The following is a 7,864-nucleotide window of genomic DNA, read 5'->3' on the forward strand; positions in this document are numbered from 1 at the left end:
CAGATTCTGTGTCGCCCTCTCTCTGCCCCTCCCCCCGCTCATGCGCACGCGTGCGTGTGCGCTCTCTGTCAAAAATAAATAAACATTAAAAAAAATTTAGAACCAAGAAGCCCATAACTAGCTTGAATGAACTGTCTTATATTCCTCATCCTACATCAGTCTCATTCTTCATGAAATCAAGATAGAAGATCATATTAATGTAGGAGATGAATATAACATCTACATTTCTTTCAACAAAAATGAATGACCTTAATTTGTACTTTTTTCTTTTCATTTTCCCTCTTACATTTGCTTACTTTATTTTGTGCTCTTATACTATGTTAAAATATGTTAAATTATGCTCAGTAGAGGAGAAAATATACAAGCCTAATTTTTTTTTCAAATCCACTCTTAGAATCAAGCAAAAAAAGATTACTGATAACTGGCTTCAAGTTGAGGTTAAAGAGATGAAAAAAGATCACATTTATATATTCTCTCTCTTTACACACACACACACACACACACAATAGATATGTATACATATACAGGCATACCTCAGAGTTATTGTGGGTTTGCTTCCAGATCATAATTAGGTAAATATTACAATAAAGTGAGTCAAATAATTTATTTTTGGTTTCTCAGTGCTTATAAAAATTATTTTTATGCTATTATATAGTCTAGTCAGTATACAATAGAATTATATTTAAAAAGCAATGTACATACCTTAAGTAAAAATACTTTATGTTGAGGTACCTGGATGGGTCATTTGCTTATGCATCCGAGTCTTGATCTCAGAGTCTGGGGCGAAAAAAAAAAAACTTTATTGCTAAAGAATGCTAACCATCATCTGAGATTTCCACAAATCACATTTTTGCTGGTGGAAGATGTTGTCTTGATGTTGAAGCTTGCTGATTAACCGGAGTGGTAGTTGCTGAAGGTTGTGGTGGCTGTGGCAATTTATTAAATGAGACAATAATGGGGCACCTGGGTGGCTCAGTTGGTTATATGTCCAACTCTTGATTTCAGCTCAGGTCATGATTTCACAGTTTGTGAGATCGAACCCTGATTCAGGCTCTGCGCTGAGAGCGTGCAGCCTACTTGGGATTCTCTCTCTCCCTCTCTCTCTCTCTCTCTCTCTCCCTCTCTCTCTCTCTCTCCCTCTCTCTCTCTCTCTCTGTTCCTCTCCCACTCTTTCTCTCAAAATGAATAAACGTTAAAAAAAATAAAATGAGACAATAAAGTTTGCCACATCAATTGACCCTTCCTTTCATGAATGATTACTCTGCAGCGTGTAATGCTGTTTGATAACATTTTGCCCATAGAACTTCTTTGAAAATTGGTGTCAGTGCTCTCAAACCCCACCACTGGTTTAACCACTTGAGTTTATGTAATATTGTAAATACTTTGTTGTCATTTCAACAATCTTTATATCATCTTCACCAAGGATAGATTCTCAAGAAACCATTTTCTTTGCTCATCCATAAAAAGCAATCTCTCATCTGTTAAATTTCTATCATTAGATTGCAGCCATTCAGCCACATCTTTAAAATCTAATTCTAGCTCTCTTGGCTATTTCCTCCATATCTGCAGTCAGAACACACATTTGTTAAGTTTGCTGTCTTATATGGGTACTATTTGTGGTACCCCCCCAAATAACTGCAATAATAATATCAAAGGTCACTGACAACAGATCACCATAAAAATACAATGAAAAATTGAAATATTGTGATAATTACCAAAATGTGACAGAGACACAGTGAGCAAATGTTAGAAAAGTGGTGCTGATAGACCGGGTTGTCAAATGATTGCCACATTCTTCAACATGAAAAAAAACACCATGTATGTGAAACAAAACAAAGTGTAATAAAACAAGGTATAACTATACATACAAATATAAGCTTATAAATATACATATGTGCATATATATTCACATATATATATATTAGATTATGAATACACCAGCTATACATCGTTCATGTAGTATCTAGCTTTTATCATTCATTTATCTTACATACCTCTATCAATTTACACTTTGCAAATGGAAACTGGGAGAGAATAAAAAAGATATCACATGAGATTAAAATAGTTGGTTATTTCAGAAAATAAGGACTAATCGATGGGAAGGAGAACTAAGAAGTTCAAACAATGTTTGGTATAGACATGTCTTTAAGGTCTAAACCGAGCAGAGTAGACATAAAAGAATGTGCCACATGATATGTTTTAAAGCCCATTAGGATGTAGGGTCAAAAAGAATAGTAATGAAGAAATTTGCCTATAACATATATTTTGGCTCTACAAGAGATGAAATTTTTATAGTGATACTTACATGTGCACAATACTGCAATAACAGAATTACTTTACATTTTGGATACAATCGTTACAAGAGTAGACCAACTACAAGAGTATCAACTTTAAAAAACAAATGAAGACATAACAATTCTGAAGAGGGAAAATATTTGAGATTTTTATCTTCAAAATGAAATTGAATTGGAGATAGGAATTTAAAATGGAAATAAATGAACTTTTATTTTAGGTTAACAAGTGCAGGTTATAATTTCAATGATACACTGATTTTATATGCTATTTTGAAAATATTAAATTTTAAAAACCTATTTATAACCTTATTTAATAAAGTTAAAGTCAATATTATAATTTGTGCACTTCAGAAGTGAATTGTACCTCTTGTTTTACTCTGTTCTATTTTCCAAATTTTCTTGGCAAATATTTGGGAGCACTAGAAGCCATTCTTCACTTCATATTTGATTTTTGTAACATGATCATGGAACAGATTATTTTTGCTATAGGCATACTATGACATTATGTATGCATATTATGTCGATTTCCTAATTCCATCCTCCCAAACATCTGCCTTGAACACAGATGTCTCTGTGCTGAGGGACAGAGAATCTTCCTCTTCCCACTGGATATCAGATCCAGTAGGATAGAATACTTGTTGTGTTCCAGTTTTACTCTCAGAAACTTGAATATCTGGGAAGTAATGGAAACTGGGTTAGTATTTTTTAACTGAACCAATTAGTTAATCAACAGATAATTAGCTACTGAATTCCACATGCCTGTTTATTTTTGTACAAACTGATCTCTTTGACAGATTCCCATTTACAAAGGACTTTGCAGATGTTCTCAAACTGGTCACTGCTTAGCATTTTCATGAAATTTCAAATATTTGCGGTCTCATTTTGAAATTATTTCTATTATATTACATGAACAAATTCAAAACAAAGGAAGTGTTTAAGAGCTAGATGGAAAACCAACCTATTGTCATGTTGGAGATTGTGGGGGTGCAAAGTTAAGTGACAGAAATGTGCCATTGTGTAAAATAGTGATGCATGTTTGAGAGGACTGTTGAGTGGCTGTTTCTTTGGTGAATGTGTTGTGTGCTGTGAGAACTTTTACTTCCATATACAGACACATACTTGGATATTTTGATTCACAAATTCTCTGCTAATGTACAGTCTAGTTTTTCTTGTGCGCCATGATTTATATATGTACTATATACAGTAAAACCTTGGTTTGAGAGCAGAATTTGTTCCACGAATATGCTTGTAATCCAAAGCACTTGCATATCAAAGAAAATTTCCCCATAAGAGATAATGGAAATTCAGATGATTGATTCCACAACCCAAAAATATTCATATAAAAATGATTACAGGACTGTAATATAATACAAAATAAAAAAGAAAATGCAAAATATAAGGAAAAACAAATGAACATGCACTTAAAACCTTTGTGGTGGGGCGCCTGGGTGGCTCAGTCGGTTAAGTGTCCAACTTCAGCTCAGGTCACGATCAATCGGTCCGTGAGTTCAAGCCCCGCCTCGGGCTCTGGGCTGATGGCTCAGAGCCTGGAGCCTGCTTCTGAGTCTGTGTCTCCCTCTCTCTCTGCCCCTCCCCCATTCATGCTCTGTCTCTCAAAAAATAAATAAACGTTAAAAATTTTTTTTAAGTTAAAAAAAAAAAGAAAACCTTTGTGGCAGGTGTGAGGGAGACAAGAGAGAGGAGGGTTATTGTGTTGGATGACTTTCACTATCACTAACAGAATCACTGATATCTATTGGTTCAATAGAATCTTTTTCTTTTCCTGAAACTTTAATAAGGAACCTATCCAATGACACTTGCTTCTGCCTCTTTTTGAGGATTTCATGGAAATGCGGCAATGTCTTTAAACAGATTCATCACTCATACTGCTAAAGCCTTATTTGGGTGGTACTTTTCTACAAAATGTTGCACTATTTCCCACATTTTACACATCTCCCTAATATCATTTGAAGGGCAGGATTCCTCCGCCTTTTTCAACTCCTCTGTAGGCTTCTTATAAAATCTTGCAATTTTGGCTACTCGCATACCTCATTTGTACTTCTCCACAATTTCCATCTTAACTTCCACTGTAGTCATCACCTTCCTCTTACAGCCTTTCTTTTCAACCTTTTTCTGCGTGGTCTCCATTGTGTAACATGGATGTTGACTACAGTACAGTATTAATAAACTCTTTTATTTAAGGTAACTGGGTCTCTATCTCCAGGCAGCCTGAAATAGAATGAAGCAAGGCATTCCTAAGCCTACTCTTGTATGGGAAAGCAAAGGACTGTACATAAGTGCTTTGAAGTGACAAAAAACACTAATGCCAGTTATGGGCACCTTCCAACATTCTGAAAAATCACTGATTTCTGCCAAACACCATGACCTGAGACTGAGCATCCAAGCACAGGCGACAATTACCCACAATCTCACAAAGAGAGCGAGGAGAGAGAGAGACAGAGAGAGAGAGAGAAGAACCATCGTGACCCGTAACCATGTGACATTCGGTGTCACAGTACTACTTTCATTGCAAGACATTGCTTGTTTGTCAAGTTAAAATTCATCAGAAATGTTTGCTCATCTTGTGGAACATTCACAGAACAAGTTACTTGCAATCCAAGGTTTTATGGTATACGTGATATTTACATATATAGTTACACACACATATTGTATGTCTAATATCTCTGTGTACAATAAATGTGTGTATGTACACGTATATACCTACATAATATACCACTTTGTTTCACAAATAATTTGCCTCCATCCAGTGTATCCAGACGTATATCTTCTAAAACACAAAATATTAGAGTTCTGTTGGCCACATGTGTAATTGGATCATTGCACCAGTTCAGCAGCATTCCTTACAATGGGCCCAGAGCTACACAGTGGGAGGATTAAACACATAAGATCAGTGCTATTATACCTAGTATTTGGAATTTAATGGAAGTATCATGGGAGCATTGAGTGATTTTTTGATTTTGTGTACTTATTTAATTTTAAAGAATACATTTTTGAAAACAGACTACTTACCACAAAATTGAGATGTCTTTTACAAATGTTTGATTATTTTGTTTTTTTCTTTTCAAGATTCTCCAATGGTAGCATTTCTTTTTAAATGATTACTACAATTTTAGGTATGCAGCACACGTATATGTATGTATGTGTATATATATTTTTTTTTTTAATTTTTTTAATTTTATTTGTTTTGAGAGAGAGACACAGAGAGAGAGCATGAACAGGGGAGCAGCAGAGAGAGGGAGGAAGAGAGAGAGTCCCAAGCAGGCTCACACTGTCAGCACAGAGCCTGATGCAGGGCTTGAATTCAGGAACCACAAGATCATGACCTAGGCCAAAACCAAGAGTCGGATGCTTAGCCAATGAAGCCACCCAGGTGCTCCGGTAGTCAGCATATTTTTAACACTGTCACCAACCATAATTCTGCTGAGCATCTTTCCTTGAGATGCTAACATCTTTAGTCACTCAAATATTGCAAAACTCCATTAAAGAAAAATTATCTCCATAGGGTAGCATTCCCTTGGCATTTGATCTCTAAACAAGTGCCTTCCAATAGATTTTCTATAATGGAGGGATGGTCCATAATCTGAGCACCCAGTGTGGTAGTTACTAGCCACATGTGGCTTTTGTACACTTAAATTTTGGCTAGTGAGGCTAAAAAAACTAATGTTTTAAATTTCATTTCATTTTAATTAGTATAAATTTAAATATACGTAGCTACATGTAGGTACCATATTGGATAGCACAGTCTGTTCCAAATCTTAAATTATTATTATTTTGGAGGCGGGGTGGGGGGAGGAGACAAGACAGGTAACAAAGTATGGGTTGATTTAAATCAGGATTTGTTCATTCAATCTATCATTTAACATCAGTATTTATTGTGTGCTCACTATTTTCCAATTGGACTAATTTTCTAATTGGACTAATTACTAATTAGAAGGTTCATGATTGAATAATCACGAAAACATGTCTTATAAGAGAAAGGGTCTAGGGTAGGGAATACTGTTCATTTCCAAACATACACTCAGCATAAATAAAAATACTCATAGGGTAAAAGCAAACAACAAAACTTAGGGCTGTGTGTGTATGTGTGTAAGAAGTGGGTGTATCTGTATACATGTGCATGTTTGTATGTTTTCAAGTCATTGATTCAACTTCCTGGAACAGAGACTCCAAGAAGGAGGTATATATGTAAGAAACTTATCAGGGAATGTCTTGAAATTGGAGAGAGAGAAAAAACTAATCTGAATTGAAATGCAGTTGTGAAATATACCCCAGCTAACCGTCCAGAAATCTCTGGAGCCCAGTTATTAGACCTTGGCTGGGATGGGGCAGCATCCACTATTGGATTGGAGCAGTTCCCTAAAGGGGATTCATCAGACAAGCCTCTTGCCAACAGCTGGGAAAAGGAGTATGTAGGCCTTTGGAACATTGGAAAAGGGCAGAGAGAGGAGGAGGAGAGGAAGGAGGAGAAGGGGAAGGGATTGGTAGAAAAGCAGTGGGAGAAAGAGTCGCAAACTGAGTTTTGTTTTGCTTTTTTTTGTTTCCAACACCATTTTACTACCTTAACCTTGGGTTACGAAAGAATTTGAGGTAGAAGACAATCATTTCATATTATTTAGTTTTATGGCATTATAAGTTCTTTAGTTGAATGATCACTTTAACGGTTTTGAGGATCGTAGTCCTTTATTTATTTATTTGTTTATTTCTCAAAAAGCTTCATTTTTTTTTTTTCTTTAGCTTTCTGACTCTGTGCCTTCAACACTTTTACGGTGATTTTCTCCTCAATAAGGCAAGCACGCTTGATCCCATCAGTTCACTTAGCATACTACAGGCCCTACTGATGGGTTTTTTTGTTTGTTTGTTTTAGACAAAACGAAAAAACATAAGAACTTTAGATCCCACAGCATGAACTCCTCAAAGTCGGTCTGGGCACACACCGCACACGTGCGTTTTGGCGCTTTCCCAACCTTCTTAGTATAAAGGTAAATGACTCTATTAACCAGGGGTTGGGCCAGCCTAATTTTGTTAGAGGCTGTATTATAGGACAGGCTACGAGTGTATGTCAAATGCTGGAACATTCTGAAGGCCTATGGACACTGTGCCTGGAAGAGAAAAAAAGGCTTATAGTATTCTTTTAATGCACATTATCTTTTTCACAGAAAATTAATACTTATAAATGCTCCATAATTTTAAAAGACCCATGAAAACCATGAAGTCCACATCATCTGATATAGTGGCTTATTTCAGGCGTGGCCAATTTTCAGGCTTAACTCTCTGGAGCAGGAATCTGGTTTGCCTCTAAATTCTCAGTAGATCTAAAAAGATCGTTTCTAAACAAACAAAAATAATCAAGTGAATCAATTAGTATACAAAACTCTTATATGTGTCTATGTAGAAATTGTCATCCTCTGCAAACATTAGGGGAGTGTTTATATATATATAGTAGAAATAGATTTCTTTTTCTTTCTTTATATCCCAGTTTCTGCCCCTCTGTCCACCCTTGGTAAAGAACAAAACTAATCATGCCACTCTCTCTAATGGCCTCACTCACC

The 7,864-nt window shown here is 35.8% G+C and overlaps 1 pseudogene; it reads right to left on the reverse strand.

Moving 5' to 3' along the window:
- Window positions 1-7,041: 7,041 nt before the first annotated feature.
- Window positions 7,042-7,390, reverse strand: LOC122490956 (annotated as a pseudogene).
- Window positions 7,391-7,864: the final 474 nt, after the last annotated feature.

This window comes from Prionailurus bengalensis, chromosome C2 (assembly GCF_016509475.1).
Source record: "Prionailurus bengalensis isolate Pbe53 chromosome C2, Fcat_Pben_1.1_paternal_pri, whole genome shotgun sequence".
In the NCBI taxonomy this organism is placed as follows: domain Eukaryota; kingdom Metazoa; phylum Chordata; class Mammalia; order Carnivora; family Felidae; genus Prionailurus; species Prionailurus bengalensis.